Source organism: Lynx rufus, unplaced genomic scaffold (assembly GCF_022079265.1).
Source record: "Lynx rufus isolate CCGP_SWC_20201006 ecotype Redwood Valley unplaced genomic scaffold, mLynRuf1.p SCAF_11, whole genome shotgun sequence".
Lineage (NCBI taxonomy): Eukaryota > Metazoa > Chordata > Mammalia > Carnivora > Felidae > Lynx > Lynx rufus.
This window is the reverse complement of record NW_025814825.1, coordinates 39,777,395-39,785,040: the sequence shown is the minus strand read 5'-3', so window position 1 is coordinate 39,785,040 and position 7,646 is coordinate 39,777,395.

Sequence of the window (7,646 nt, the reverse complement as noted above, 5' to 3'; positions counted from 1 at the left end):
TGGGGGGGTGGGAGGGAGGGGGGGGGGTGGGTGATGGGTATTGAAGAGGGCACCTTTTGGGATGAGCACTGGGTGTTGTATGGAAACCAATCTGACAATAAATTTCATATTAAAAAGAAAAAAAATGATATTCTAAAAAAAAAAAGGAAGTTTTGACCAGCTTATTTCCATCCCCTCCAAATTTGCCCAACCCTATCTCATTTAATCTGATCCTATTAGTGTGTTAATGGGATGTCACCTCTTCTAGATAGAATTCTTAAAGGGAACTGCGGTCAGAGGTGCAGGTACCCATCCATCATCTCATGACTCCCAAACCCAACCCAAAAAGCCAAATGCTAGTGTTTCTAAAGTTCCCTCCAACAATGTAGCAATGAATGAATAAGTTCAAGTTCTAGATGTTTTTCTTCATTTTTCTTTTATTAAAGATGAGTAAGTTTGGAAAAACCGATACTGGTTGCATTTAGCTATATAACTGTATTGTGGCTATCTATGAGCTCTTGGTAAATGGAGATTATCTGAATTATTTTTATGTTTGCATTATTCCCAGCACCAAACACATACCAAATATTGCATGAATGAATGGAAAATGGATAATTACCGATTGAGGTCCCAGACACCTCTTTCAAAATAAGTCATCATATACCTAGAAGATTAAATGAATTTCCCTTAAAATCTGTCAGTAATTCTGTCAGTTGTTTTTAAAACATCAAGAGAAATGAAAACACCTGGCTTTCTTATCAATCTAGAATTGTCTTGTTTTTAACTTACACTGACAAATGCTGTCCCATTGTAGAGGAGGTAACAATTAGCTACTGCCTAAAGTGATGATCATGACGTTAGGATAACCAGTTGATGTGTAGCAATTCTTACAGTTCTGGAACATATGGTGGGTTATATATAGGCATATGAAACACATATACCTATGTCCCTGCAGAAGAGACAATACATCTCTAATATGCATTGCACTTTTTGTTCAACACTGATATAACCGTATTTAACAGAATTTTAAGAACTGTTGAGCAACATTATTTAATGTGAAGCATTCGAAAACCATACAATCTTAGCAACCCCCAAAAGTGATGCAACATAAGCAGCCTTCAGTTTTTGAAAGCGAGAAGGGAGTGTCTAGCTGTGGGTCATAATAAAAAGATGCCTTTCAACACTGCAAAGTTCATTGTTCAAGGCAGAAATAACAGAGATAAGGCATATACTTCAGGGCTCCAACAAAAGAGGAATTGTGGAATGAGAATTTCAAACACAACATAATGACAGCAATACCAGAAATCAAAGTATTTGTCTAGGATCCTTGCTTGCAGAGAAAGCATTATGAAGCTAATAAGGCGCAGAGCCTTCACCACGAGCAGTTTTAACAGGCCAAACTCTGGCAAGTCCTCTGCAGGAAGGGCTTCTTTGAAAGCATCAGGGCTACCTTAATACTGGAGAACCAGAGTGGTAGACTGCCAGAGGGTCTACAAGTGGCTGCACTACTTAAAAAGGAGAGGCTCAGGAGTAGACACGTCCTCAGCTTGCCTGAAGTCATACATGCATGGCTATAAACATCCTGTGATTCAGAAGTTTTTTTCAACTTTGGTTTTTATAAAAATGGCAGGCCATGATTGCATACACTTTAAAAGTAAAAAACCCTTATGAGTAATAACTCAATTTTACAAATAAAAGGATCTCCTTAGTGCTCAGACTTCCAGAGAAACACAGGGTCAACGGATGTTGACCTCCTCTGTCCCTCTAATAATGGTACTGACAAACTGGAAATAATGATTATAGCAAAAGAAAAACACTTATGTAATAATACAAGGGAAGTCTATTCGTATATAATAAAAGAGTTCTTGTTTTTTAACTAATATTTTTTGTAACACCAACAAAATCCTCACAAGTTAGAGCATATGGCCCTACCAGCAGGACTCTCACACTAAGCATGACCTAAGAAGCTAATCTGGGAGAATCTGAAGTATCTGTTGCTACTTCTACCTTAATTCTTTATCCCAAATGAAGTCATATCATATACCACAGCACAAAGGGAAATTAGATACTAGTTCTGAGTTAGCACAAAAAAGAAGTATAAAGACAGCAAAAAGAAACAGCATTTTGTTTCTGTAACGGAGTCTGAGAACTGCCCAAGAAATACAGCCAAGTTCATTAATGAGGTAGATCTGATAGGCATTTTATACTTTAAATAATTTTGATTATAACCATCAAATGAATTGCTTAGACGCTGTGGTTAAGAAAATTGTACAAAATTAAGCAAATTGTTTAAAAGAAACATCTAAAATGTAAAAGGATTAAAAGAAATATAGAAGGTAGAATAAATGTGGTAACAACTGGGTGCCATTTCTAACAAAGTGTTTCTTTCATATTTTATTCCTAAATGTGAGCAAAGCCATCACAAATGAATGTCAGAAGCAGTTATAAAGATTGGGCATGGTTACTTGTAATCAGCTGTATTATAAAGAATAGATTCCTTTGAAATACACAATCTTGCAGGAAGATTCTGTCAATGAGAACTTCATTGGAGCTTCATTGGAGCTTCAAAGGTGTGTGTCTGTGGTACAGAAACCAGAGAAAACTGGATCCAGGAGACCATTCACTCAGACTTTGCACATATTACTACTGCTCTGGGCCTCAATTTTATCATTCATAAAACCCAAGGTGTTAACAAAAGACAGAACTCTAAAATCCCAGCTGTAAAAATCTCATCCTCTGAAATTTATGTATAATGATTGCTGTTGGAAACTCCATTCCCATCAACCTTAATGTCAGTGATAAAGTAGGAGGGGACCACCAGCTCTCTTGGTCATCCTGTCCTTTTAAACCAAAGGCCAAAATCCTGTTCCTGAAACTCTTACCATTTTCCTACATTTTCTCCTGCCTTTAGTTCCTTAGGCCAACAGTTCTTCCTTTGGAACTAGCCTCAGAGCATCTTGTCTAGCCACCTTGTTTTATAGATGAAAAAAGAACCAGAGAGGGCAAGTGACTTGCCTAGAGAGTACCAGAGCTAGTCAGTGACAAAGCCAGGACTAAGAATCCAAACCGGCTATTTGTAAAGTCCAGTCTTCTTTTCCTTAAATCATACCACCCACTTGTCTTTCACTCCTGACAAAAAGCAAAACAAAAGCATGTTAATAGGGGTAGGGAGAGCATCTATTTAGATAATACCGATAAGTAGAAGTTATTTTATTTCAAAAATGAAAATATGGATGTGAAGGCATCATGCCCCTTGATTTCAGACTTTATCACAAAGCTATAGTAAACAGAACAATATGGTATTGGCATAAAAATGGACGCTCGATCAATACAACAGAATAGAGAGCCCAGAAATAAATCTTTGAATGTATGGTCAATTAATTTCCAACAAAGGAGGCAAGAATACACAGTGGGGAAACGAAAGTCTCTTCAATAAATGGTGTTGGAAAAACTGGACAGCCACATGGAAAAGAATGAAACTGGACCACTATTTTACACCATACACAACAATTGACTCAAAATGGATTAAAGATCTGGATATAAGACCAGAAACCATAAGACTCCTAGAAGAAAACATAGGCAGTGAGCTCCTTGACATCATTCTTGGTGATAATTTTTTGGATCTAACTCCAAAGGCAATGACTATAAAAACCAAAATAAACAAATGGGATTATATCAAACTAAAAAGCTTTCTGCACAGCAAAGGAAACCATCAACAAAATAAAAAGGCAAGATACTAAATGGCAGAAGATATGTGCAAATCATAAACCTGATAAGGGGTTAATATCCAAATTATAAAAAGAACTTCTACAACTTAGTAACAAAACACAATCTGATTTAAAAATGGACAGAGGACCTGAACAGACATTTGTCCAAAGAAGACATGCAGATGGTCAGCAGGTACATGAAAGATGCTCAATAATCATCAGAGAAATGCAAATCAAAACCATGAGATATATCCTCTCACACCTATCAGAATGGCTATTATCACAAAGATAAGAAATGACAAGTGTCGGTGAGGATGTAGAGAAAAGGGAACTATTGTGCACTTTTGGTGGGAATGTAAATTGGTACAGCCACAATGGCAAACAGTAGAGAGGTTCCTCAAAAAACTAAAAATGGAACTACCATGTTCCATTTCTGGTTATTTCTGGCAAGTTCATTTCTGGCTATTTATCTGAAGAAAATGAAAGCAGAGAGAGGGAGGGAGGCAAACCATAAGAGACTCTCAAATACTGAGAACAAACCAAGGGTTGATGGGGGGTGGGGGAGAGGGGAAAGTGGGTGATGGGCATTGAGGAGGGCACCTGTTGGGATGAGCACTGGGTGTTGTGTGGAAACCAATTTGACAATAAATTATATTTAATATGAAAATTTTTTTAAAATGGTGAGAAGACAAAAAAAAAAAAAAGCAGTAATTCAAAAAGACATGTGCACTCCTATGTTCACTGCAGCATTATGCACAATAGCCAAGATAAGGAAACAACCAAAGTGTCCATTGATGGATGAATGGATAAAGAAGATGTGTACACACACACACACACACACACACACACACACACACACAGAGGGATACTATTCAGCCATAAAAAAGAATGAAATCTTGTCATTTGTGACATGGATGGACCTTGTGGGTGTTACGTTAAATGAAATACGTCAGAGAAAGACAAACACCACATGGTTTCATTTATATGTGGAACCAAAAAAACAACAAAACTCATAAATGCAGAGAACAGATTGGAGGTTGCCAGAGTCAGGGGAGAAGGAGGACTGGCAAAATGGAAGAAGGGAGTCAAGAGGTACAAACCCCAGTCATAAAATAAATAAGTCATGTCATGGGATGTAATGTTCAGCATGGTGACTACAGTCAATAACACTGTGTTGCATGTCATATAACTTTATATGGTGATGGGGGGAAATTAGATTCATTGTGGTGATCGTGTTGCAGTGTATACAAATAGAGTCATTATGTTCCACACTTGAAACAAGTATATATGTCAACTATACTTCAACAACACAAATGTGGATGTGATAATAAATGTTAATAACTAAAAAGATGAGCTTAACAGATGCATGGCAGACTCAATCAACCACATTTTAATAATCACAGCCTAAGGCCTTGGAAGTTAAAGAAAGCTGTCAGGCTGAGGAGAGGGAGGCAGAATCCTTTGGATGACATTAAAGGATAAACACAAGGTTGTTGGAAAGTGACTAAATTCCCTATACCAAGGAAAGTCAATTCAAGGAGTTAAGGTACAGAGACAAAGATGGTAAAATTTGGCTTAGAGTTAACTGCAACTTAAGTCAATGTAATGCTAGATAACTGAGTATTATACCTATTTTCATTATGTCCTAGTAAGAAGAAGTCAGAGAAAAGTGATGGGTTGTGCCATCGTAAGGCTAATAAAGCATCACAACTCCTATCAGCACGGACTCTGATTTTGACATCTGTGACCTGTCTCACTAATGATAAAAGTACTAAAGCAGTTCAGATTCATTTTTCTGGTATCAAGAAGACTGGCTGGTAAGATTCAAAGGAATGAGTGGGATGTGAATTTAATGAAACTGTAATTATCTTCACAAGGAGACTACTGAAAAGTGCAGAAATGCAATAGAGATCTTAAAAAAATCTTTAACAACCGAGGGCAAAAAGAGGTGCAGAGGCAAGGTAGACTGGTTCTATAAGGGAGACAGACTCTTAGGAGACAGCAATATGTAGAAGTAATTGGCTCTTGGAGAACAAATGGCTTATGTTTCTCGCTAATGAGATATCATGCAAAATTATTAATTGGGAACAAATGACAGAAGCACAGGAACCAATATCAACAACAAATATTAGTTTTTCTGAGGGATATGGTAAAAATCTGTGCTTCTTACATTTCTACCATGGGTTTCTGGGAAGTCATACTCGTGGTAACAAGGACAAGCCCAGATCCCATAAGATCAAAGTAATACACAGGATATAATACACTAAACGAAAACTCAAAAACTATTTAGAATAAATTAAGAGTAAGAAATACATTTACATTGAAAAATGATAAGCATAGGGTATCCTGAGTTTCTCAATTATAAAAAGAACACAAAAAGTAGTATCAATCTGAAAGGCTGTCATAATGATTAAATAATATACACAAATTCTTAAGAGTATATGATACACACTAAATACTTAACAAATGTTATAACCAGGAGGAAGAATAACTTCATTAATAAGAGCTTTCAAACTGGACTCATCACCACCTCCTCCCTGCTTCAGCTAAATTTTGAGCACACGAATGTGATCACTATTAGCCAATTAGGTAGCTTTTGACAAGATCATTGACCAGATCTTACAAGAAAACCAAAAAATAGTATTTGGAAACCAAGATGAGGGAAAAAGAAAGAGTACCTCAGGAGGCATTGGCTAGCAAAAAACACATTCGGACATTATTTATAAGCAGCCATCACAAGGCGAGGGCTCACTTGCAGTGACACAAAGATAAGAAGTCAAAGAAGATCAAGGAAATTTAGAAGTCTTAAAAATTAAAGGAAATTGATGTGACATGAACCCTAATGAAAAGTAAAAAATATTTCCACAGGGAACTACAGGACTCTTTTGCTAGATCCATTTTTATTTAATTTGAAAACAATTTAAGACTCATCATCTCTTCACCTACCAACTAACAGCATACTTATATTCATCTCAATTTATTTCTAGGAGGATCTCGGCTTATTTTTCTCTGTTTTATGAGGCATTTAATTCCTTCCGGTTCCCAGTGTGGAAATTTATGTTTTAATATTTCCAACTTTTTCCCCATTAAAGGCAGAGATGATTCCCTCTACTCATCTAATCGTAAAAATAAAGTGACAGAAAAGAAAGCTATTTCAAGTCTGGGAGCATATTCTTGGGCAGGACATTCAAGGCTGCATACAGGGAAGGATGAAGTATGAAGAAGATCCCATAGGGGAAGATGCGAGTTGATGAAAAAGAAATCCTCATGCAATTTAAAGGCTACATGTAGAGGAGGAACAAAGCTCCTGAAGGGTAGTGGATTAAAATGTAATCGTATGGCTTTCTTCTCTCCTCATTAATGGAAATGTGGTCTGTGACTGAGCAAACTCTTTACAAATGTTCTGAAAGATGCCACGTGGCTTACTAACAGATATATCTATGTTTTTCAAAGTTTAGAATTTGCTTCTTTTCAGACATTCCAAGAGTCAAATTGGGAAAATTTCTATTTCTCAGAAAACAATAAATTAAGACCTTGGATTTTATTGCCTTTGCCCATTCTCCTGATACTGTTGTTCTTTCCTTCTTTAAAAACAACAAATACACCCCCCTTCCCAAACTACATATTGACCGTAGTGAAATAAAAGAACTCTTTTTTTTTGTTTGTTTTCCTGTAATGGGGCTCATAAAAATAGGCCTAGAGACAGTGACTTAAAACCAGACAAATCCAGGGGCGCCTGGGTGGCGCAGTCGGTTAAGCGTCCGACTTCAGCCAGGTCACGATCTCGCGGTCCGTGAGTTCGAGCCCCGCGTCAGGCTCTGGGCTGATGGCTCGGAGCCTGGAGCCTGTTTCCGATTCTGTGTCTCCCTCTCTCTCTGCCCCTCCCCCGTTCATGCTCTGTCTCTCTCTGTCCCAAAAATAAATAAAAACGTTGGAAAAAAAAACAAAAAAAAAAAAACA